The sequence below is a fragment of the Bos indicus x Bos taurus genome, chromosome 15, assembly GCF_003369695.1.
Source record: "Bos indicus x Bos taurus breed Angus x Brahman F1 hybrid chromosome 15, Bos_hybrid_MaternalHap_v2.0, whole genome shotgun sequence".
Classification (NCBI taxonomy): domain Eukaryota; kingdom Metazoa; phylum Chordata; class Mammalia; order Artiodactyla; family Bovidae; genus Bos; species Bos indicus x Bos taurus.
This window is the reverse complement of record NC_040090.1, coordinates 38,638,333-38,651,817: the sequence shown is the minus strand read 5'-3', so window position 1 is coordinate 38,651,817 and position 13,485 is coordinate 38,638,333.

Genomic DNA, 13,485 nt, shown 5'->3' with positions numbered 1-13,485 from the left:
CAGCTTTATCCAATCCCTGCTTCACTTCAGAATTTTATTTAGGTTCATCTTTAGTCTGCAATTTCCCTTCTACTCCAAAGCTAAAGTTTCCACTGCTAGTGTAAAGTGTTTTCACCTGTACTTTTACATGTGAACTGGGTTACAACTTTTAGTTTTTTAATTTTTCTTTCCCACTGAACTGAGAGATAAATATTCGAAGTTAGAGGCTATAATAGGTGTCATCTGTGTGCATTTCCACCTTTCAGTATCATGCTCAGCCAGATATGTTGAATTCATTTACAAAAAATGAGTGAATGGAAGTTTGAGGACAACTGCAAACACGAAGTAGTCCCCTTTCACAAGCCCCATGCCCCTTCATTCCTCTCCAGTGAGCTGGATGTTCTCTTGAAAAACACTGAGCATCTGAAAAGTGGAACTGCATTTCCAGTCTGTCTAAATGCCCAGACTGATTATTATCCCAAGAATATTTCCCCCAACTAAATATTATACAAATGATTTATTTTCCCAGGTCTCTAATTTTAGTGAAAACACACAACATGATATAACTTCACATAAGGTCTGGGGAAAAAGCTTGTAACAAATTTCCAGACTGAAAAAGAATGGATATATGTGAAACAGAATCACTGCTTTAAATCTGAAACTAACAAAACATTGTAAATCAACCATATCCCAATATAAAATAAAATTTAAATTAAAAACAAAAAACCAATTTCCAGACTAAAAAGAAGGCTAAAACTAAACATGTAGCCTCAATAACAAAATAAAACACAAATGAAACAAGAATGTTACAGTGATTGAGCTGTCTAGCACAAATTTGAGATTGGCAACAGAATCCTATTATGTGTCTTGACGTTGCTATTGGAAAAACAGATGGTACTATAATGTAATGGAAAAATTAAGACATTTATGAGTTTATAATCTCAAGACAGATAAGAGTCAATGAGTTGCTGCCTCTGAGGCAGTTGGAGAATTCAAGTGAGGGAATGATTAAGGAATCATACCAAGGATTTATCTCAAATTACATCCAGACAACTGCCACCAGAAATTGGTCAATATGAAAGTAGTATGTCCCCCAAGAGTCTGACCAAGTTGAGCTTAACTCTGCATTTGATACCAAGTCACTATAGGATTTTTTAAAAACATACATAACCAATTACAATTCAAGATTTATTGTGAGATTTCTTAATTCAGAACCAAGACTGAACGTGATTGAGGGGTAAAATGCTAATTGTAAAGAAGTTAATGATAAAAGTAATCAAAAACAGGCAGAAGCCAGAATACCACAAGAGCCCCCAATATGTCTCTCTCTGTTATCCTTCTATCTTTTCCAAAGATGAAGTGTGAGTTATGAAAAGATACTAGGGATTGTGTAGAGCTTCATCTTTGTTAAGTAATCTACATAATTTTTAATATTATTTCTCAATAAGCATTTCCTGTAGTTCTGAAACATGGTTATTAAATAGGGGAAGAACAGTCCTCATTTAGCATTTTTTTTTTTAATTGAGTCACTTGGATTGACATCATGGAGATCTGGCTCTTATGCATTGCCAGACTGGCACAGGTGATTTTTTTTAGGCAGTATAACTTTGGGCTTCTAGAGGCCACTTAATTGGATAAAATTACTACGATACTAAATTTCTATCTCTGTAACCTTAGACAAATTACTTACCTTCTCTAGGCCTCAGTTTTCTCATCTGCAATATGGGTATCAAAAAGGCATCTAATTCATAGGGTCACTGTAAAGACTGTGCTGTTGTGCTCTGCTTACTCGCTCTGTCCAACTCGTTGTGACCTGATGGACTGCAACACACTAAGCTCCTCTGTCCATAGGGATTCTCCAGGCAAGAGTAGTGGAGTGGGTAGCTTTTCCCTTCTCCAGGGTAATCTTCCCAACCCAGGGATGGAACTCAGGTCTCCCACATTGCAGGCAGATTCTTTACCATCTAAGCCATCAGGGAAGCCCAAGAGTACTGCAGTGGGTAGCCTGTCCCTTCTCCAGGAGATCTTCCCGACCCAGGAATCAAACTGGGGTCTGCTGCATTGCGGGTGAATTCTGTATCAGCTAAGATACCAGGGAAGCCCCACTGTGAAGACTAAATGAGGTGAATTATCTATCTCAATGCTTACTCAGAGGAATCATTCAAAAATATGAGTTATTTCTGTTACTATCATTAGAGTCAGAAAGGAAATTTAGAGATTATATAGATCAAAATTATCTTAACCTCGGTCAATCCTTTATTTTTGAACAATATTAAGCTAAACAAACTAAATGATTGATAATCTCTACCAATATTCTGATATTATCCTAAGTACATAAAACCTCTTAAAAGTCTGTATACTTTCTATTCAGCAATAATTTCCAAGAAGAATTTAGACTTTAAATTTAAGAATAAAATACAATTGTAGTCAATATATTATTTAACAAAGCCCCACAAAATTCCTATTCTCATCCAATTTTTTTTGTATCTTCTTAAAACTCATATTGCATGTTTTCTCCATCTGATAAACATACATGGTAGGGGTACTCCCTGTATTATGTTACATTATAAGGCAAGGTTTTTCTGGGCTCCAAAATCGCTGCAGATGGTGATTGCAGCCATGAAATTAAGAGACACTTGCTCCTGGGAAGCAAAGTTATAACAAACCAAGACAGCATATTCAAAAGCAGAGACATTACTTTGCCAACAAAGGTCCATCTAGTCAAGGCTATGGTTTTTTCAGTGGTCATGTATGGATGTGAGAGTTCGACTATAAAGACTGAGCACCGAAGAATTGATGCTTTTGAACTGTGGTATTGGAGAAGACTCTTGAGAGTCCCTTGGACTGCAAGGAGATCCAACCGATCCATCCTAAAGGAAATCAGTCCCGGGTGTTCACTGGAGGGACTGATGTTGAAGCTGAAACTCCAATACTGTGGCTACCTGATGCGGAGAGCTGACTCATTTGAAAAGACCCTGATGCTGGGAAAGATTGAGGGCAGGAGGAGAAGGGGACAACAGAGGATGAGATGGTTTGATGGCATCACTGACTCAATGGACGTGAGTCTGAGTGAACTCCGGAAGTTGGTGATGGACAGGGAGACCTGGCATGTGGGGCCACAAAGAGTTAGACACTACTGAGTGACTGAACTGAACTGATACGGCAAAGATGATGAGATGGAAGTCCATGATTATGGATTGGAATATGGGGTCTCCATGATTACATGCAGGTGTGTGTGTATATATATACCTATATACATGGACCTATATCGATGTACAGAGATTCTACATAGATGTTATATAAGACTAATGTTTTGTTGTTATGTAATAGTCTGCATTAGCAGACCTAGGGACTCTTTTTCAAGTTTCGAAGAAAGAAGCTGCCATGTTTAAGAGGGTGAGAAGGTCATGTGGAAAGGAACCGCAGGTGGCCTCATGGAACTGAGAGCAGCCTCTGGCTGACAACCAGCAAGGAAACAGTCTTACTTACTGAACTCTGCCAACAGAAGGAATATACGTATGTATGAATATATATGATAAACCAATAAAGTTATTTATTTAAATGGAAAGTGTTCATCTTTATGCAATCAAATGAATAAATATATTAACTTTTGATACCTCTGCTTTGGGGCCGAAAAAAAAATTCTCCCCAAGATGCTATAAAAACACACATATTTTTCCTAAGCTTTTTGAAGTTTCTATTTTTTATACTGAAAAAGTTAATCCACCATTTAACAAGATGAAGAAAGGTCTGTGGATGATAATGATGGCAACACATCTGTGTGAATGCACTTAATACCACTTAACTGTACACTTGAAAATGATCAAGATGGTAAACTTTATGTGTATTTTATCACAATTTTAAAAATTTTAAGAAAAAATTTACCTAAAGAAAAAAAGGAGTTAATTCACCTGGAACTTATTTTGGAGTATAATAGTAAAGTCAAGTCGCTCAGTCATGTCTGACTCTTTGTGACCCCATGGACTGTAGCCTACCAGGCTTCTCCATCCATGGGATCTTCCAGGCAGGAATACTGGAGTAGGTTGCCATTTCCTTCTCCAGGAGATCTTCCCAACCCAGGGATTGAACCCAGGTCTCCCGCATTGTAGGCAGACACTTTACTGTCTAAGCCACCAGGGAATTACTGGAGTATAATAATAGTATACATAAATTTTTTTCCCAAAAGTCCTTAGCCAACTGAATCAGTATCACTTACTGAATTATTCATTTGTTCCTACAAATCTGTATACTTGTATATACTTCTGGTCTTTCCAACTATATATAATCCTCATAATCTGATTAGATAAAGATTTTCAATTGCCTCTATTTTACTTTCATCTTATCCAGAAGAAAAGACATCACCTAGCCCTAAAGTCATTGGCCCTGGAGCTTCAGGCAGCTACAAGGAAGGAAACATGAGGCCACAATCCTTAAGCTTCTGGTGCCACCTAGAGGACTGTCTTTATGGGTTAACCTGTGTTCAGAGTCAGAAAACACTTTGCCCTAGGAAAATCCTTTTCTCCTTCTTAATTGCCCACTAGGGCAATTCTAAGTATATAAAATCATGTACAGGATAGCATCCTGCTTCTGACCTTTATCTATAATCCATCTTTCAGATGCCATGGATATAATAGTAAGAGCGGCTCAGATCACTACTCCTGTCTTTAGAAGTTTCAGTGGCTGCCAACTGGCAATAGAGTAAGCCTCATGTAAATTAGCAGAGATGGAGAAAATCAAAGAGGAGGAAAATTCTAAAATTCAGTAATAGAAAACAAATGGACCTAGCCCTGTTTAAAGTGGGTAACATATATATGCTAAAGACGACCTTTTTTGTTTCAAGGAAAACTTTGAAATTCATCTCCTCTGGAAAGACTTCCTCTAATCAGAATTCTTCAGTATTCTTGCCTTGAGAACCCCATGAACAGTATGAAAAGGCAAAAAGATAGGACACTGAAAGATGAATTCCCCAGGTCGGTAGGTGCCCAGTATGCTACTGGAGATTATTGGAGAAATAACCACAGAAAGAGTGAAGAGACAGAGCCAAAGCAAAAACAACATCCCGTGGATGTGACAGTGATGGAAGTAAAGTCCAATGCTGTGAATAGCAATACTGCATAGGAACCTGGAATCTTAGGTCCATGAATCAAGGCAAATTGAAGGTGGTCAAACAGGAGATGGCAAGAGTGAATGTCGACATTTTAGGAATTAGCGAACTAAAATGGACTGGAAACAGTGAATTTAACTCAGATGACCATTATATCTACTACTGTGGGCAAGAATCCTTTACAAGAAATGAAGTAGCCATCACAGTCAACAAAAGAGTCCGAAATTCAGTACTTGGATGCAATCTCAAAAATGACAGAATGATCTCTGTTCGTTTCCAAGGCAAACGATTCAGTATCACAATAATCCAAGTCTATGCACTGACCAGTAATGCTTTAGAAGCAGAACAGTTCTATGAAGACCTACAAGACCTTCTAGAATTAACACCCAAAAAAGATGTCCTTTTCATTACAGGGGACTGGAATGCAAAAGCAGGAAGTCAAGAAATACCTGGAGTAACAGGCAAATTTAGCCTTGGAGTACAGAATGAAGCAGAGCAAAGGCTAACAGAGTTTTGCCAAGAGAACGCACTGGTCATAGCAAACACCCTCTTCCAACAACACAAGAGAAGACTCTACACATGGACATCACCAGATGGTCAATACCTAAATTAGATTGATTATATTCTATGCAGCCAAAGATGGAGAACTTCTATACAGTCAGCAAAAAGACTACCTGGAGCTGATTCTGGCACAGACCATAAACTCCTTATTGCCAAATTCAGACTTAAATTGAAGAAAGTAGGGAAAACCATTACACCATTCAGGTATGTTGTAAATCAAATCCCTTAAGATTATACAGTGGAAGTGACAAATAGATTCAAGGGATTACATCTGATAGACAGAGTGACTGAAAAACTATGGACGGAGGTTCATGACATTGTACAGGAGGCAGGGATCAAGACCATACTCGAGGAAAAGAAATGAAAAAACGCAAAATGGTTGTCTGAGGAGGCCTTACAAATAGATGAAGAAAGAAGGGAAGCTAAAGGCAAAGGAGAAAAGGAAAGATATTCTCATTTGAATGCAGAGTTCCAAAAAATAACAAGGACAGATAAGAAAGCTGTCCTCAGTGATCAATGCAAAGAAATAAACAGTAGAATGGGAAAGACTAGAGACTTCTTCAAGAACAACAGAGATACCAAGGGAACATTTTATGTAAAGATGGGCACAATAAAGGACAGAAATGGTATGGACCTAACAGAAGCAGAAGATATTAAGAAGAGGTGGCAAGAATACACAGAAGAATTATACAAACAAGATCTTCATGACCCAGATAACCACAATGGTGTGATCACTCACCTAGAGCCAGACATCCTGGAATGTGAAGTCAAGTGGGCCTTAGGAAGCATCACTACGAACAAAGCTAGTGGAGATGACTGAATTCTAGTTGAGCTATTTCCAGTCTAAAAGATGATGCTGTCAAAGTGCTGCACTCAATAAACCAGGGAAATTTGGAAAACTCAGCAGTGGCCACAGGACTGGAAAAGGTCAGTTTTCATTCCAATCCCAAAGAAAGGCAATGCCAAAGAATGCTCAAACTACCGTACAATTGCACTCATCTCACATGCTAGTAAATGCTCAAAATTCTCCAAGCCACACTTCAACAGTACGTGAACCATGAACTTCCAGATGTTCAAGCTGGTTTTAAAAAGGCAGAGGAACCAGAGCTCAAATTGCCAAATCCACTGGATCCTCAAAAAAGCCAGAGAGTTTCAGAAAAACATCTATTTCTGCTTTATTGACTATGCCAAAGCCTTTGACTATATGGACCGTAACAAACTGGAAAATTCTTCAAGAGACGGGAATACCAGACCGCCTGACCTGCCTCTTCAGAAATCTGTATGCATGACAGGAAGCAATAGTTAGAACTGGACTTGGAACAACAGACTGGTTCCAAATCAGGAAAGGAGTACGTCAAGGCTGTATATTGTCACCCTGCTTATTTAACTTCTATACAGAGTACATCATGAGAAGCACTGAGCTGGATGAAGCACAGGCTGGAATCTAGATTGCTGGGAGATGTACCAATAACCTCAGGTATGCAGACGACATCATCTTATGGCAGAAAGCCAAGAACAACTAAAGAGCCTCTTGATGAAAGTGAAAGAGGAGAGTGAAAAAGTTGGCTTAAAGCTCAACATTCAGAAAACTAAGATCATGGCATCTGGTCCCATCACTTCATGCAAATAGAAAAGGAAACAGTGTAAACAGTGACAGACTACTTTTTTGGGCTCCAAAAACACTGCAGATGCTGACTGCAGCCATGAAATTAAAAGATGCTTGCTCCCTGGAAGAAAAGTTATGACCAACCTAGACAGCATATTGAAAAGCAGAGACATTACCAACAAAGGTCCATCTAGTCAAAGCTATGATTTTTCCAGTAGTCATGTATGGACATGAGAGTTGGACTATAAAGAAAGCTGAGTGCTAAAGAATTGATGCTTTTGAACTGTAGCGTTGGAGAAGATTCTTGAGAGTCCCTTGGACTGCAAGGAGATCCAACCAGTCCATCCTAAAGGAAATCAGTCCTGAATATTCATTGGAAGACTGATGCGGAAGCTGAAACTCCAATACTTTGGCCATCTGATGCAAAGAACTGACTCATTTGAAAAGACCATGATGCTGGGAGAGATTGGGGGCAGGAGGAGGAGGAGACGACAGAGGACAAGATGGTTGGATGGCATCACCAACTCAACGGACATGAGTTTGAGTAAACTCTGGGAGTTGGTGATGGACAGGGTGGCCTGGCATGCTGCAGTCCATGGGGTCACAAAGAGTCAGACACGACTGAGCAACTGAAGTGAACTGAACTGAATCAGAATTTATTTGTTCTCTTAGCACATTGCCTATGTCCATCTCATAGCACTTCTCTCTTTTGCAGTCTAGGTAGTTTGATTCAGGACATCCTGTTAACCATATTAGACTGTGAATGCCTTAGGGATAAAGATAGCATCTGGTTCATCTCATATTTAACTAGTCTTGATACTTTTAATAAGAGTGACTTTCTTTGTTGAAGGTGATTCTGGGATTTTAAAGGGCGCTTCCCTGGTGGCTCAAAGGTAAAGAATCTGCCTGCCAGTGCAGCAGACGTGGATTTGATCCTGTGTAGAGAAGATCCCCATGGAGAAGGAAATGGCAACCCACTCCAGTATTCTTGACTGGACAATTCCATGCACACATGGACTCTAGCGGGCTATAGTCCATGAGGGTGCAAAGAGTTGGACACCAGTGAGCAACTAAACAACAATCAGGGCATATGCAGTTCATTTCAGGGTATTAATCCAGACAATCTATGTCCATCTCCCAGTTTCTACATTTTACTTGTTAATTTTTTTTTCTTATGTGTTTGAGTTCAAACTTATCTCATAATTTCCTATCTTTCTTATTTGTGATTCACATCTTGGTATTCCTCATTTCTGCTCCGCTATTAATCAACCTTAAGAAATGCATGCCTTCTTAAGTTAGTGTATCAGTGATTCATCTGTGTACCTTCACTCATCTGTACAGCTTAAACTTCAGCAAAACTACCCTGATGTCAAAAAATAGCAATATAATTATTAGCAAAATACAAATCAAAATTAGAATGAGTACCACCTCACACCAGTCAGAATAGCCATCATTAAAAAGTCTACAAATAGAAAATGCTGGGAAGAATCTGAAGAAAAGAGAACCCTGCTACACTGCAGGTGGGAAAGTAAATTGGTATAGCCACTATGGGAAATGGTATGGAGGTTCCTCAAAAAACTAGAGGTACCTTATGATCCTATTCCTGGGCATATTTCTGGACAGAACTATAATTCAAAAAATAAATACATGCATACCTATGTTCAAAGCAGTACTATTCACAATAGCCAAGGTACAGAAAAACCTAAGTGTCCACTAAGAGATGAATGGATAAAGATGTGCTACATACATACAATGGAATATTACTCAGCCATAAAAAAGAATAAAATAATGCCTTCGGCAGCAACATGGATGAACCTAGAGATTATCATACTAAGTGAAGTAAGTCAGAAAGAAAAAGACAAATATCATATGATATCATTTACATGTGGAATCTAAGCTATCTCACAAATGAACTTGTCTACCAAAGAGAAAAAGACTCACAGACATAGGGAACAGACTGGTGGTTGCCAAGGGTGAGGGTAGGTGGTGAAGAGGTGGAGGGGGAGTTTGGAATTAGCAGATGAAAACAAATTAGCAGATGCAAACTGAATGGATAAACAAGGTCAAACTGTAAAGGACAGGGAACTATATTCAATGTCCTGTGATTAAAGCACAATGGAAAAGAGTATGAAAAAGAATGGTGGAATTTAGAAAGATGCTAACAATAACCCTGTGTACGAGACAGCAAAAGAGACACTGATGTATAGAACAGTCTTATGGACTCTGTTGCAGAGGGAGAGGGTGGGAAGATTTGGGAGAATGGCATTGAAACATGTATAATATCATGTATGAAACGAGTTGCCAGTCCAGGTTTGATGCACGATACTGGATGCTTGGGGCTAGTGCACCGGGTTGACCCAGAGGGATGGTATGGGGAGGGAGGAGGGAGGAGGGTTCAGGATGGGGAACACATGTATACCTGTGGCGGATTCATTTTGATATTTGGCAAAACTAATACAATTTGTAAAGTTTAAAAATAAAATTAAAAAAATAAAGAAAGAAAGAAAAGAAAAAAAAAAGAATGGGTACATATGTAATTGAATCACTTTGCTGTATAGCAGAAATGAACACAACATTGCAAATCAACTGTACTTCAATTTAAAAAAGAATAGCAATAAGAAAACCACAGCCTCTATTTACTAAAAGCTTACTACCTGCTACATGCTTTAATATATTGTCTCGCTTAATTTTCAAAGCAATTTAGTTCTTACTCATCTGTCACATCTTAATTCAATCATCACTTCTTTAAGGGTGTATTCTCTGATGTCCCATACTACACTGAACTTTATTAAATACTGCATCTAGTAGCATTATACAGTTCTTTCATAATACTTATTGCAGTTAAAATTTTACATTTTTTTCCAAACTTAGTTGAAGGAAAATTACTTCACAGCTTCTGCCATAATCAACGAGTCAGCTATAGGTATACATGTGTCCCCTTCCTTTTCAACCTCCCTCCCCTTCCTACCCCCTCTAGGTTGTTACAGAGCCCCCATTTGAGTTCCCTGAATAATACAGCACATTTCCATTGGTTATCTATTTTATACATGGTAGTGTATATGCTTTCATGTTACCCTATCCATCCCACCCTCTTCTTCCACCCAGCCCTTGTCCATAAGTCTGTTCTGTCTGTCTCCATTGCTGCCCTGTAAATAGGTTCATCAGTATCATCTTTCTAGATTCCACATATGTGTGTTAATATACAGTATTTTTCTCTTTCTGACTTACTTCACTCTGTATAATAGGCTCCAGGTTCATCCACCTCATTAGAACTGACTCAAACAAGTTCCTTTTTATAGCTGAGTAATACTCCATTCTATATATGTACCACAGTTACTTTAGCCATTCATCTGATGGTGGACATCTAGGTTGCTTCCATGTCCTAGCTATTGTAAACAGTGCTGCAACGAACATTTGGGTACATGTACCTTTTTCAATTTTGGTTTCCTCAGGATATATGGCAGGTAGTGGGACTGCTGGGTCATATGTTAGTTCTATTTCCAGTTTTTTGAGGAATCTCCATACTGCCTTCCATAGCTGCTGCATCAGTTTACATTCCCACCAACAGTGTAAAAGAATTCCCTTTTCTCCACACTCTCTCCAGCATTTATTGCTTATGGATTTTTGATGATGGCCATTCTAATTGATGTGAGGTGATATCTCATTATAGTTTTGATCTGCATTTCTCTAATAATGAGCAATGCTGAATATTTTTCCTGTGCTTATTAGACATTCGTATATCTTCTTTGGAGAAATGTCTGTTTAGGTCTTTTGCCTACTTTTGATTGGGCTGTTTTCTTTTTCCCATATTGAGTTTTATGAGCTCCTTGTATATTTTGGAAATTAATCCTTTGTCAGTTGTTTCATTTGCTATTATTTTCTCCCATTTTGAGGGCTGTCTTTTCACCTTGTTTATAGCTTCCTTTGCTATCCAAAAGCTTTTAAATTTAATTAGGTCCCACTTGCTTACTTTTTATTTCCATTACTCTACAAGGTGGGTCATAGAAGGTCTTGCTGTGATTTATGTCATACAGTGTTCTATGTTTTTCTCTAAGAGTTTTATTGTTTCTGGTCTTTCATTTAGGTCCCTAATCCATTTTCAGTTTATCTTTGTGTACAGTGTCAGGAAGCATTCTAATTTCATTCTTTTACACACCACCTGTCCAGTAAAAACTCTTCAAAAATGGGCAGAAAAGGAACCTACCTCAACATAATAAAGGTCATATACAACAAATCCACAGCAAACACTAATCTCAATGGTGAAAAACTGAAAGCAGTCCCTCAAAGATAAGGAACAAAACAAGGGTACCCAATCTCACCATTATTCAACATAGTTTTGGAAGTCCTAGTTAAGACAGTCAGAGAAGAAAAAGAAATTAAACTGATCCAGATTGGAAAAGAAGAAATAAAATTCTCACTATTTGCAGATAACATGCTACTATACATAGAAAACCCTAAAGATACTATCAGAAAATTACTAGAGCTAATCAGTGAATTTAATAAGGTCACAGGATACAATGTAAATATACAGAAATCACTTGAATTCCTATGCACTAACAATGAAAAATCAGAAACAGAAATGAAGAAATCAATACCATTTACTATTGTGACAATACCTAGGAATAAACCTACCTAAGGAGAAAAAAGAGCTGTATACAGTAAAGTATAAGACACTGATGAAAGAAGTCAAAGACAACATAAACAGATAGATATTCCATATTCCTGGGTTGGAAGAATCATTATGAAAACGACTATACTGCCAAATGCAATCTACATATTCAATGTAATACCTACCAAATTACAAATAGCATTTTTCACAGACCCAGAACAAAATTTCTTAATTTGTATGCAAACACAAAAGACCCCAAACAGCCAAAGTAATCTTGAGAAAGAAGAATGGAGCTGGAGGAATCAATCTTCCTACTTCAGACTGTACTACAAAGCTGGAGTCATCAAGACAGTATGGTACAGGCACAAAGATGGAAATATAGACCAATGAAACAAGACAGAAACCGCAGAGATAAACTCACACACCTATGGGCACCTTATCTTTGACAAAGGAGGCAAGAATATACAATAGGGCAAAGATAGTCTCTTTAATAAGTGGTGCTGGGAAAATTTTACATTTTTTAACCAAGGTGTATCTTCCCATTTGAACATTAAATCTCCTTGAGGGTTAATAATAATCTACTTTTGTTCACCACAGTGTTTTCATTTCTTAGCTAAACCATAAGAATGATCTTGTCCAAAATCCCTAGCAGAGTGGCCTCCCACAAAAAACTAGCCTTATGAAAAGTTCAATGAAAACTGGTTAAGGCACTTAGTCCTGATCAGCTACACAGCTTGGACAACAGTTGCCTCTACAGTTACAATGTTAGAAAAGAGCTAACAGTCCCCAATCATAAACACTGACGTAGCACATCCTGCCATTAGTTTGCTGTCATACAGCTTCAGTTCCAAGACTTTCACCCCAGCCCTGTAATATCTTAAGACCTGGTGCTAGTCACAGTAACACCTCTGCAGTCTTTATTTATATTCTACTGTCTCTGCTTTCTCTAGTCGTTTGCAGTTGGGTGGGCCAAAAATCTCCAGCAGGGGTCAAGGCTGATAACATTTTATTATCAAGATCCCAACTGCTTCAAATCCCAACCATGAGCAATGAGCGACAAGAGCTAGCACTGTACTAGCTACTTCATTTATGAGGTAAAATCCAAGTCAATTATGCCAGAAAGTAATAATTCTAAACCCTACTGGATTTGAAGGAATTCAAGGTCTTTAACCTCTCTTTTTAAAAACTGAAATATTTTGATGTACAATGTTAGTTTCAATCACTCAGTCATGTTTGTCTCTTTGCGACCCCATGGGCTGTAGGCTACCAGGCTCCTGTCCATGGAATTCTCCAGGCAGGAATTCTGGAGTGGGTTGCCATTTCCTTCTCCAGGGCATCTTCTTGACCCAGGGATTCAACCTGGGTCTCCCGCACAGCAGGGATATTCTTTTCCGTCTGAGCCACTAGTTTCAGGGGTACTACATAGTGATTTGGGCTGCCCTGGTGGCTCAGACAAAAAATGTGCCTGCCATGCAGGAGACACAAGTTCGATCCCTGGGTCACAAAGATCCCCTGGAAAAGGAAATGGCTACCCACTCCAGTATTCTTGCCTGGAGAATCCCATGGACAGAGGAGCCTGGCAGGTTACAGTCCATAGGGTCAGAGTCGGACATGCTGAAGCGACTT